This window comes from Sus scrofa, chromosome 15, assembly GCF_054392235.1.
Source record: "Sus scrofa isolate SSC_HxYL_T2T_F1_AM1 chromosome 15, Sscrofa_HxYL_maternal_Yorkshire_Landrace_v2.0, whole genome shotgun sequence".
Lineage (NCBI taxonomy): Eukaryota > Metazoa > Chordata > Mammalia > Artiodactyla > Suidae > Sus > Sus scrofa.
Genome location: NC_139397.1, coordinates 124578371 through 124591195, shown reverse-complemented (window position 1 = coordinate 124591195; position 12825 = coordinate 124578371). Strand labels below are relative to the sequence as shown.

Here is a 12825-nt window from a genome sequence, read left to right as displayed (position 1 = left end):
AGAGCTAACTTTTCCCCTTCTATCGCCACCCAGACTTTCATAGACATTTCCAAGCTGTCTCCTGATAGCTGCGAAGTGAAAGGAAACAGAGGATATTGTTTTCTTTTACTGGTTCCTTCTCTGACGATGAGTGCCAAGAAGCAGAGAAATTGCAATGGTGAGGGTCCCAAGGAAGACCCACTGCCAAGTAGCCCCTCACTGTTTCAGTACTTTGACATGGGGCTTGATCTCCTTTACATGTAGTGCAGTGTCCCATTGTCGTAAATGAAGAAAATGGGTTAGCAGAAGTCAAGAGATTTTCCAAAATTCGCATATCTGCCAGGTTCAGAGGCAGGTCCTAGAACCTGTGCATTTCCAGTTGTTCTTTCTGTTAGATGTGAAACCATCAACTAGAACATGATAAACTTTAAGGGAGTCATCAGCCTTTGTGTAGTAGACAGAGCTGGGATATGGTCCAGCCATGGACAGATGTAGGCGCCCTAGTTGCATGACTATGCTCAGCCACTCGACTGCTCTAAGCTTTCATTAGCTCATCTGCAAAGTAACAAAAATAATAGCTGCCTTATGAGACTAATATAAGGATTACGTGGTTATCCTTATATTACGTAAAGTGGTTGTCGTGTGATAAATGTTCAAGATGTGAGAGCATGTTCTGTCCAGTATGCTCTGTCAACACTCAAAATATTCAAGAATAACCAGAACGAAAGATCTATAACGGGTTAAAGTTAAATCAAGAATCAACAGAAAGGAGTTCCCGTCATGGCTCAGTGGTTAACGAACCCAACTAGTATCCATGAGGACTCGAGTCCGATCCCTGGCTTTGCTCAGTGGGTTAAGGATCCAGCATTGCCGTGAGCTGTGCTGTAGGTTGTAGACAGAGTTCAGATCCCACACTGCTGTGGCCGTGGTGTAGGCCGGCAGGTATAGCTCCGATTCGACCCCTAGACTGGGAACTTCCATGTGCCGTGCATGTGGCCCTAAAAACACAAAAAAAGAAAAAAAAAAAAAAAAAGAATCAACAGAAATACCAAACCATGACTGCAGTATGACCTCTGATCAGACTTTTCCACGGCACAGATACTTATTCCCCTCCTTTTATGACTTTTCAGATATTCCTCTCAGCATGCGATAAGGCTGAAAATGGTTTTTAATCTTTTCCAAGCCTCCCTGTTTAATTCCTTCCCAGAACTTTGCTTCTCCTAACTTTGATATGCTGATTTAGTGTGTGTATGGGTTTTAAAGAGAGAAGAGTTGAAAAGAGTAAAGACCATAGAAGGGCCTTCTCTTGAGGCTATAGACTTTGACACACACTGTGTCGGTCCTGCTCTCAGGTTTTGGAAATGGGAAACACAGTTCCAAATGGTTGAGTTCTATGTGTCAATGACTCATCGAAAACTCTAGTTAAGTTTTCGATAAGCTCATCTTTCATGGGCTTGTAACCACAGAAAGGACCATAAATAAAACTATTTAGTCAACTGCCAAAACTAATATAAGTTGCAACTAGCTTTTTTTTTTTTTTTTTTTTTTTTGTCTTTTTGCTATTTCTTGAGCTGCTCCCTCCCGTGGCATATGGAGGTTCCCAGGCTAGGGGTCTATCGGAGCTGTAGCCACCAGCCTACGCCAGAGCCACAGTAACGTGGGATCCGAGCCACGTCTGTGACCTACACCACTGCTCACGGCAACACCGGATCCTTAACCCACTGAGCAAGGCCAGGGATCGAACCTGCAACCTCGAGGTTCCTAGTCGGATTCGTTTACCACTGAGCCACGACGGGAATTCTGTAACTAGCTTTTTGTAGTAGAAGACCTTTTGGTATAACCTAAGTAGAAGAACCTAAAGGAAATCTAAGTAGGCATTTCAGTTTTCAGAAGAAATTGAAGCTTAAGGAGGTAAAGTGACTTTCCTGACATATTAAAGGAAACCACAAAACCTGAGTTTTGAATCCAGATCATAAAGATACCTTTTAGTATCTTTAAAGACATCTTACAGAGAAATACTTTTCAAAATCCTTCCCTATGGAATTCTGTGTTTATAAACGACTGAACAGAACAAAGAAGGCCATTTAAAAAATTAATGATCAAGTCTTTTAATTTTAAATGTCGTATATCATGTCTGCCTCGCCGCAATTCCATCATTCTTCTAAGAGCCGTCCCCTCACTGAAATGGTTGGGCTTCTATGACTGTATGTGTACTGACTGACACTTTCACTGGACATAGCTGATTGGGTCAGAGATGAACAGAGGACCCAATCTGGGTTGATGAGAGTCTTCCCAAGGATTTCAGACCTAGGGTGGTAATCAGTTTGTTGGAAGCCTTGATTCCAAGGGAGGTACTATGCTTCTAGGGCTGGGCCTGCGATGTTCCACCATGTACAAAAGGAGCTGGGGTGAAGAAAGAAACAAATAAAACAGGCACTTGGAGAGAAGTAGAGGCAAGTGACCTGATGCTCACAGAAAGATTGGCAACAGTCCCCTTAGTTCTTATGGATTGTCTAATCCCTATTTCCTTTTTTCCTGGAGCCTATGGGTTGTTGAGTTCTATGAGATGCACAAGGATCCTTTCCATAAATTCTTATTTTCACACATCTGAAGTTGTTACTTGTACTAAAAATCTCTTCACTGAAGCAGTATGTATGATGATTAAGTAGCCAAGGTTGTTATCCAGCTACCCCGGACCAGAAGTGTCTGGTTGGGAAGGATGTTTCTCATGCAGCAATCCAAGAGAGTAGAGCCTCTGCCAGAATAGAGCCACAACAATCGCTTTGTTCAAGTTCACCTGCCATGTAGTTCTATTTTTCCTTCCATGTATGCGTATTCTCTCCACCCAAACTGGAAGCTTTTTTAGGGAGATGACTCCCCTTATTCATCTTTTCATCCCCTGTGGCACCTGGACTGTGATGCTATTGAATTTGCTGATGGTGTTCACGTAAAAAGAAAAAGGAAAGAAAAAAAAATACTAAAGACACTTTCTACTTCAACAGTTTTCCATTTGGGCAAAACTCCTCTTCCCTCGATTTAGGAAATAATCACATTTCTTTCTCTTTTTTTTTGTTATAACCCATCTCTCTTCTCAGCTTGTGTCAATGAGGAGATAGGTTTATTTAGCCAGTAATTTCCACTGCAGAAAATCTTGGTCCCAGATTGCCCTGCAAAAGCAATATGTTCTGTTTTATTTTTATATTACATTATATTTATTTTAATTGCATTCTCCATCTGGTCAAAGATAGCATTAGGCACCCTAGATGGAGAAGAGAAACAAAGAGATCGCTAACCATGATAATAACTGGAATTAATATTTTAAAAAACTATCCAGGGGGACTATAACCTCCAGGCATGAGGCAAAAAACAATAGCCCTCTTGTCAGAGAGCTCTAGAAGGATTCCGGAGGGGAAGAGAGATGAGAGCTGGACCAAATCAGGACTCCCTCGTGTCCTGTGAGTGGCCCAGAGTGGACTCCTGCGATGAGCCCTCACCTGGAACCAGCGACGGGACAGTGTGGGCCACAGGGTGAAACAATACGTACAAGCCCTAAGCTATCTTGAGCATTTTACTATTTCCAAAGCAGTTTCGGCAGGACGTGAATGCACACTTTCAATCGCATGTTTTATTAATAAACTTTAGAAGAGACCCCCATGGGGGAGGTCATTTTCTTCTCATTTCAGATGTTTCTGCTAAACTCTGCTAGCAATTGGAGGTCTTCCAAATGCAGCTAATATTAGGTCAATGGTTATGTGCACTAGAAACCAAATCCTAAAACTGGATGCCTGCCGTGGATGGCTGGGCGCTTGACTCCCAGGTTGGGATGTTGGAAGGGGGGGGTTATCAGAGATGCTGAATCATCCGTTCCTGCTTTTAAATCTCAAAATGATGAGACTTGAGGGGAGGGTTTCCACATGAAAGTTGGCCAAAAAAACTGAGTGGTGACAGTCCCTGACTAGAATCCATTTCCCCTCCCACTCCCTGCCGTCTACCACTTAGGATAGTTTATGTTTCAGAAAACAAAAACCCATTTGAAACTGGCTTAGGCGCATAATGGCATTTGTTGGTTCACAGACGGACAATTCAGGGGTGTCCAGCCTCTGGTGTCGTTTGATGCAGAGATTCACCAGATTCTCAGGGGCTCCATTGATTTGAAAGCCTTTTGTCCACTTGTAGTGTCAGATCTTTTCTTCAGTCTGGTCCCAGGGTCAGGCTGCAGAAATGGTTGCACAGCTTTGAACATTACATCCTTTCTCCGTGCCAGGTAGAAGAGAAAGCATCTTTCCTCATCTTTAATAAAAGCAGGCAGGCTTTTCCCTCTGCAACCTCAAGGTAAAGGCTCTTTGTATTCGATTGGTCCAGTTGGGTCCTGTGCTCATCTCTAAGGCAATCCTTATCCCTGGAGAAGAGATGGATGGGTTTTACAGATTAGCTTAACCTTATCTGAGCTCGTCGCTGGGTTACTTCCACTAGGAGCGGGACGTTTCCCCAGTGGAAATCTGGAATGCTATCATTATGAAGAAGGAGGAAATGGATACAGGAGCAAAATCCCAGGGACCTCCTAAAATCCTCAGAGTCACAACCAGTACCCCTGCCCAACCCCTGCCCTAAAGGTCCCCTTTCACCTGACGGCTACTACTCTGGATGCCAATTTTGGCATATTTTGCAGAAAAATGAAAGAATACCTATAACAGCAAAAGGTAGAAATGGAGAGCTGGTATTTTTCAGGTGGGGTACTTGGTGTCCTGGAAGGGTCTGATGGGAACTACCCGTGAAAGAGCCTGCTAGAACAAGGAGGATGGGTTTAATAATTAGAATGATTAGAAGGCTGTCATGGACACAATCGGTGCCCCACCCAGATCCCTTTCACCAGGCTCAGGGGGCCTTCCCCAGTTGCTCTGAGTGGTGGCTGCTGACAGCTTGGACTCATCCTGTCCTACAGGGAAATGCTGTTGGCTGATGGGAATTGCTTTGCTCAGAAAGTTAACCCCGTCTCCCTCCTGCCCGCAGCAACCAGTCAGTGACTAATTGGGTACCAAAGCCCCGCCCCCCCTTCCTCAAGCTGAGGCAAATGCAGTAGAGCAGTTTGTCTCCTGAGCCCCCTCCCAAGGGTAGGTGTTGGCCAAGACCACTGTCCCCAGCTCTTTTCCCTCCCTCTGATGCCCTCGCCTCGTTACAGCTTCTTCTGGAAGAACAGCATCTCAATAAATTACACCATCTGATCTCTGTCTCAGGCTCTGGTTCTAGAGAACCTGACTTAACACAGAGGCTACTTGGTGTAGAGGAGGAAAAAACAAAATGTAGACTAACAAACAAATGGAAGTCAGGGGTCTTGGTTCCAGGCAGGTTTGATGAGCTAATGGGTTATGAAAATGAAAAGGAGCCTGATCCACTCCTGGGCATCCATCCAGAGAAAACCATGAACTGAAAAGATACATGTACTCCAATGTTCACTGCAGCACTCTCTACAATAGCCAAGACATGGAGACAACTTAAATGTCCATCGACAGAGGAGTGGATAAAGAAGATGTGGTATATATACACAATGGAATATTACTCAGCCATTAAAAGGAAAGAAATAAAGGCATTTGCAGCAACATGGTTGGACCTAGAAATTATCATGCTAAGTGAAGTCAGTCAGTCGGTGAGACACTAACATCAAATACTATCACTTACATGTGGAATCCAGAAAAAGGACACAACAAACTTCTTTGTAGAACAGATACTGACTCGCAGACTTTGAAAAACTTAATGGTTTCCAAATGAGACAGGCTGGGGGTTGGGGGAATGCACTGAAGGTTTGGGATGGACTTGCTGTAAAATTTGGTTGTGATGATTGCTGTACAACTGTAAATGAAATAAAATTCATTGAATAATAAAAATAAATACAAAAAAAAAGGAGGTGCCTGAAATCATTTAGGACCTTGCTGTTTCCAAGTGACAGACCCCCTCCCCCACCCAGAGTGACTCAAATGTCACAGGGAGGATGCACTACAGAGCATCAAGGTGTCACAGAGGGTCTCAGGGCTGCAGGCAAGACTCAGTAGAAGTCAGTCCTTTGAGTTCTTGGCCCCAGCTGCTCCTCTCTTCCCCTCTCTCATCTCTGCATCTGCTTCACTGTTTCCTTCTCTACTTCCCAGGCCATAAGAGGGGAAATCACAGTCATGCCAGAGTTCTGGATTGTTCTGTCTTGTTCCTAGGATTGGACGGGACTCTGCTGTCCCAATGTCTTGCTCCAAGAGAAGGATTTTAACTGGCCCACTGTATCACTTAACTGCTGAACCAGTCAAGGATGGGGCTGCTGGAGGCTTGATCTGTCCCATGCTTGCATGATCATGAGGGAGCAGGCAGAGGTCGTGGCAAATTGTGCACTGGCTCTTGGAACTTCTGCCTGGAAGTGACACAGGTCCCTTCTACTCACACTTCTTTGGCCAACACATGGTCAACACCTAACTTCAAAAAAAGGGAAGAAATGCAATTATATCACAAAGCCCAGAGGTGGAAACTCATACCGATTTGGGTTGGCACTAATGAGTTCCACAACGGGATTTCTGTAACAGTAAATATTAAAGGTTGATATTAAGTTGACACAAAGTAACTATGATAATTAGGAATTCTACACTGAAGGTAGTATAGAATTCAGTCCCTCAAAATTTGGGACATAATAAATTAAGTATAATCATCTGAAATTGCCAGAAGATAAGTCATTGGTTTCATTCTGTGCCATGAGTAAAATGCTAAAATGCCTCTGATGCTTCCATAAGAGGTTAGGAGTTCCCATCGTGGCTCATCAGTTAACGAATCTGACTAGCATCCATGAGGACTCAGGTTTGATCCCTGACCTTGCTCAGTGGGTTAAGGAGCCGATGTTGCGGTGAGCTGTGGTGTAGTTTGCAGACGAGGCTTGGATTCTGTGTTCCTGTGGCTATGGCATAGGCCCAGCAGTTACAGCTCTGATTTAACCCCTAGCCTGGGAATCTCCATATGCCACAGGCAAGGCCCAGGGGGAAAAAAAAAGCATAAGAGGTTAGGGATGGGGTTCTGGTGTCCCCTCCTTTTCTCTCTTCAACTATTTTCATCTGTTTTATCTGGGGGGAATGTGTGTGTTTGATGGATTTTGCTTCTCATCATGTGTTCCTCCTTCCTAGCAGCACCCCAATTCGCATCTGTATTACTTCCTTTATACTGTATGCAAAATGTCCTGCCCATCAGCCACAGAGATTCCTGGCTTCTTCTACCAGAAGCTCTCACCACTTGGTGCAGCTAAGGGTGTGACTCAAGTTTCATCAGACTCTCTCTCCTAGACCAGACTTTTGACTACAAAGGCAAAAGGAATGGTTGGCATTTATCCATTGCCACTCCAGTTCCTGCTACTTTGCATCATCTCAGCCTCATGCTTCCAATCACCTCCAGTCATATGAAAGCACTAATACCTTTCTAGCACTTTTCCTTATGCTTTGATTAGCTTATTAATTTCTATTGCCTATGATCAAACAACCCTGGGCAAATAATCTTTTACTAAGATTTGTTTTCGTTTGTTTATTTTATTTTATTTTTTTTTCAGAGTTCCCCTGCTAAAATATTAGAGTTTGGACCGGATGATGTTAGATGTTGTACCTAGTCCTGCTACGGAAGAGAACGCTTATTGCAGATCTGGCAGCTGACTCAATGCAAATGTTACCACCAACAGGAACCACAAAGAAACCTAGGTCAGTAATATGCTCTTGTACAACATGTCTCAATAGCTTTCCCACCAATCATCCTGTGCTGGCCTCTGAAATTTAACCCTTTCTAACATCCAAATATTGAAAAGCTGCAGACTTGCACATCTGGAACTAAGTGATCTGAGTTTTGCTTGCGAATCTCACTCTAGCCTTCTCTCTGTGTTGGAGGAGAAAGAGCATTGTCTCCTGCACCTGCCACCTTTGAGTGAGGTTTGTGCCATTTCTGTAAAATAGAGACACCATTTTTGGTGAGTGATGTGTATAATCCTGGCACCACCTCCTCAGTCTTCCTGGCTGATATTTACAAGTTTAAATATGGCTAATGATATAACAATCCTGCCAGATGGTCAATAGGCATTACATGGATTCAGATATTTGAGTATCAGACAAATGCTCGATGCCTTTGATTGAGATTCAAACGCAAAGTCTTTTTTGGAAAACACTTTAGGATGCATAAACAGTCTAAGAAGTACGCAGAAGGATCCAGCACAGATAAATGTACCAAGAATGGGTATGGACCATGTGTTTTTTTCACCAGGCTTGGTAAGTGCTGTCTTACCAGGGCTGGGCCACGTCTAAGGGCTCTGTTGGTGTGTTCTGTCTAGAACACCAGCTCTCACATAGGTTGCAGGGAGTCAATGTGCATGGCCTCCGTGATCCACCTAATTTCACCTATTTTGTTTATAAGACGCTGCTGCCTCCCACTATAAAGGTTTATAGGTCTTCCTGATCTTTTTCATTGTATCCACGGTCCACTGCATTCCTCCTATAAAGCATTCTTTGGCGGTGGTCGGAACATCCCACTGCCCGGCGGAGTCTCCACTCCTGCTCTCTGTTGAGTCTCCGCCTGTTTTGAGGTCCCCTCACCCTCTTTCTCCCTGCCTCCCTCAGTTGATTATGGATAATGCTCCTTGAACTGACACCACCCACACTAAACAGCTCTTTCTGTACTGCATGCATTTTTTCTCACTCCCTGCAAACTGGGCACGTCTTCCAACCCACCCAGAAAGCAGCTTGATTTTCTCTAGGAAAGACTGGCCTCTTGGAAGGACATGGCACCAGTGCACAACACCACATTTTACCTGTGAATTTTGGTTTATTTGCTTTGTTTTCTGACTTTTAAAGCATTGCTTGGCTGGGCTAAAGTACGCACATTTCAAGTGCTGTCAGCAGAGCAGAAACACTGCCATGGTTTTATTTATTGTCTACTCTTTACAGGCTCTAACTGAGGATTATTCTTAGCATTGGGTAAGAGGGTGCAATAAAGCGTTTCATGGAAGAGAGGATTTTTTCAGAGAATATAGGACAGAATTCCAGTGGAAGAGGGTTAAGAAAAACAGAAAGCAGCTAGTCTTGTACAAGAACGAAAAGGAAGCCACACACAGACTCTGGAGGGGTTCAAAGCCATTTAAAGACTGGCTTCTTTTCCTCTAAGTATTATATCCTTCGCACCAATTTCCCAAGCAATCCCCCTGGCTGATCCCACTGCTCTCTCACCCATATGGAAGTCTCTGGCAAAGTCCAAGGAGCTATGAACAAAAAAAAAAAAATGCAAAGAAGAGCCCCAAAAATAAAGGTTAAAATCCCAAGCTATGAACACAGCTAGTAAATTATGTGACATTACTGAAGAGTCATTGCTGTCCTCCTGGCCCTGATCTTATCAGGCTCATTCATTCCCATAAGTGTTTTGGGGCAAACCAGCACCTCAGCCAACAGTCTCTTGCGGGGGAAAGGTGTATTTGTCTACCCTCCCTCTCATTCCTCTGTCTCCAGGTCTGTCCGGAGATGTCAGGTCCTGGGAATTACAGGATCTGTCTGCCTCACCAATAACACAGTCGATGTGAATACATTTTGTACATGTACATCAGACACGGCAATGCTGTCAACGACTGGTATTCTCTGTCCCCCCCCCATCCTCCCCATCACCCCCATGCTGCTGTTCCCCTAATTTGTCTGGAATCTGAGGTCAGCCTTGGGAATAGCCCTGCTCCCCAGCCCTCACTCCCTTCCCCCCCAGCCCGCCCTGGGGAGAGACTGATTTGCTTGCTATGCTATTCACCCTGGACAAGGAGAGCTTTCATTTCCAAAGGGAAGATGTTTTACTTCTCCCTGAATTACAATAATGAAATATTTCTGGTAAACCTGGAAATTAAAATGCAGACAATACATGTCCTTCAATTTGCTTTTATTGGTCTTCGGAGGTGAGCCCAGGAACAGGTGTAAATATGTATCAGGGTAGCTCCTGGCCTGGAGATATTGAAACGCCACCGACGGCTACGTCAAGTGTCGCTGTCTGGTGTCTCCAAGAGCCCCCTCCCATCTCTCCCCACCCTCCATCTCTCCACCCTGTTTACAGTGACTTTGAGGCTGGTAAGAAGCATTTTGAGGTGACACTCGAGCAGCTGTGTGGTCCAGAATGCATTATAATGTTATGTCTCAATTACAATATTCTGTGGTTGATGCGGCGGGGAGGCAGGCACAGCCGGGATCCAGCCTTAGAGAGCACTGCCATCTCCTGGAAAGCCCTCTACACTCGGGGCCTGCTGTCACCGCTCCTCCAGTGCCACCAGTAGGAAAACAAAGCCTTCATCATGGCCTTCTGTCTTTGCAACCAAAGACCTGGATCCACCAGAGCCATCTTCTCCTGCCCCTTCCAATTGGAAGATTCCAGTTCCCTGAAGGACACGAAAAGGTGTTGTATTGTCATCTTAATTAAAAACAAGTAACTAGGTTGGGGAGGCCACTGGTGATCATGACTCCTGCCTTCTGCTCCCAAGGCTGGTAACAGACGCTGCTTCCTGTAAATGAGTGCCTGGCACCAGTACAACCCTGCCCTCGGGAGCTTCGGCAGAAGCGGTAACCTTATTTGTACCATTAAGGACGCGCCGAGGACAGAAGTCACCTGCTCAGGCAGAGCGTCAGAGAGGAGCCAGCCCTGACTTCGGTCGTGTGCTCCATGGCAATTGCTTATTGAGATGCCACCTTGCAAGCGTATTGGGATAACTAATGAGATATTTTCAGAAAGCACTTTAGACACAGAAAAGCACCTATGTGTTTCCATTTACACTCACAGCATATGAAAGCCAGCACACATGGCTGTGTCTTAGAAGTACAGTGGATCTTCTAAGACACTGCTTTATTGATTAGAGCTGGTTCATTGTCAGGTTTGGGCTGGAAGAACAAAATGCATTTGAGAAGACATCAGCCCTATCATCAAGAACAAGAATAGGGTAACGGATTTCTCTACCAATAGCTTTCCCTTTGAAATAACAAATAAGCGATTATCTGCATAAAGACAAATAAGAAAATATTCTCATTAACTGAATTAATTGATTTCAGTTAATTAACTGAATGGTCTAAATGCAACTAGTGTCCCTCTGAATCAGTCATTCTTATCTTTTGGAAGACCCTTTGAAAACTGTGAAAACGCCTGTATCCTTTCCACAGAAAAGTGCACACACGGTCTGCATATGATTTAATAAACTTCATCACCACCGTTGACAAAGGCAGGGGGACCTTTTTTTTTTTTAATGATTTTTATTTTTTCCATTATAGCTGGTTTACAGTGTTCGGCAGAGTGATATTAACGGCACTCAATTTAAAGATGCCCTTTGTAGCTAGACTTCTTTGCAAGCTCAGGTTTAAGTTTTGGGCTTCCTGGTTATTTTAGGGAGACGTAGGAGCCACAGGAATATTTGTAAATGAACTGACCCCTGGGTTGGTGCCTGCAAGGAAAGGTATCCCCTTCTCTTCCATTTCCTGGCCTCATACTAAAGTAGGCTTGAATGTTCATCCTTGGAAAATCCTGGGCTTGCAGAAGCACACATCTGAAAAGCCCTGATAACACATTTCTCCAGCCTGGCTCCAGGAAAGCAAAGTTGAATCCAGGGCTCTGCCCTGGTGCCTGTGTAGACACGTGTCCTTTTTCTCCACCCCTGGAGAGAAGCCCTAAAGAAAGTGATTTGGGAATACAACCTTCCATGTGGCAGGAGGGTACGACACCACCTCTTCTGACAAGGTCATGGTTGTAGCCCCACAACCCTCCCAGGCCTGTTGTGCATAAAACAAAGACAAAATCCATGGCACAAAGGTGGGATGAAGTAGAAGAACTCCACTGAAATAGCAGTAAAATATGGACACTCAGGATTCATTTCAGGGATTCAGGCTTCTAACCCAAGGCTTGTATCTTTGGTTCTTTGTTTTTCTCTTTATCATCAGTTCCTGGAAGGAAGCTTTTTCCCTTCCCTTCCTGATCTGTTGGCAGAGGCCGTGTGGTCACCTGGGTAGTTTACCATTTGAGCTTTCAATGAAGTTTCACCCTCCAGCTTCTCCTCTGCAGGTCACTGGGAACCACCTTTGTTTCTGTTCCTGAAAACTATCCTTTAAGTGTCTCTCATACTTACACAGAACTTATAATTCTTTTGGAATTTCACCAGTTTAAACCTCATCTCTCTCCACTTGGCAGGTGGGAAACCTGAAGCCCACGTGGATAAGAATAATGAACATAGGAGTTCCCGTCGTGGTGGGGTGGTTAACGAATCCAACTAGGAACCATGAGGTTGTGGGTTCGATCCCTGCCCTTGCTCAGTGGGTTAACGATCCGGCGTTGCCGTGAGCTGTGGTGTAGGTCGCAGACGCGGCTCGGATCCTGCATTGCTGTGGCTCTAGCGTAGGCCAGTGGCTACAGCTCCGATTAGACCCCTAGCTTGGGAACCTCCATATGCCGTGGGAGCAGCCCAAGAAATGGCAAAAAGACCAAAAAAAAAAAAAAAAAAAGAATAATGAACATAAACTCCTGGCACATGGTAATGATAGGAACAGGTAAGTGCTCACTGGTTCTTGTGTATCAGGCAGTTTAATTAGCACTTCATATGCATGGGCTCATTTATCCTCCTCAGCAACCCTATAAAAGGTCCACTTCTGATTTCTTCTTTTCAAATTATTTGAGAGGACCTTAAGACACTGAGAGAAGATTCAGTTAGCTATTGTTGTCATAATGCTGTGTAACAAATGACTACAGATTCTCCGCAGCAGAGAGCAGGAAGCACCGAGTTAGGCCATGCACCTCTGGGTTTACAGGAGGCTGGCTGCCCTAATGAGTTGGATTCAACTAGGGTGGTTC

General features: G+C 44.6%; 1 long non-coding RNA gene across 2 annotated transcripts in view; it reads left to right on the top strand.

Annotated features, from left to right (window-relative positions):
* The window catches only part of LOC146396109 (uncharacterized), a 44562-nt gene extending 33360 nt beyond the window's left edge, over nucleotides 1–11202 (top strand). For both annotated transcript variants that reach the window (XR_014829123.1, XR_014829122.1), the window contains 2 exons: nucleotides 7544–7688; nucleotides 9477–11202. This is a non-coding gene — a long non-coding RNA (uncharacterized LOC146396109). The remainder of the gene's footprint in view (nucleotides 1–7543; nucleotides 7689–9476) is intronic.
* The last annotated feature ends 1623 nt before the right edge of the window (nucleotides 11203–12825 follow it).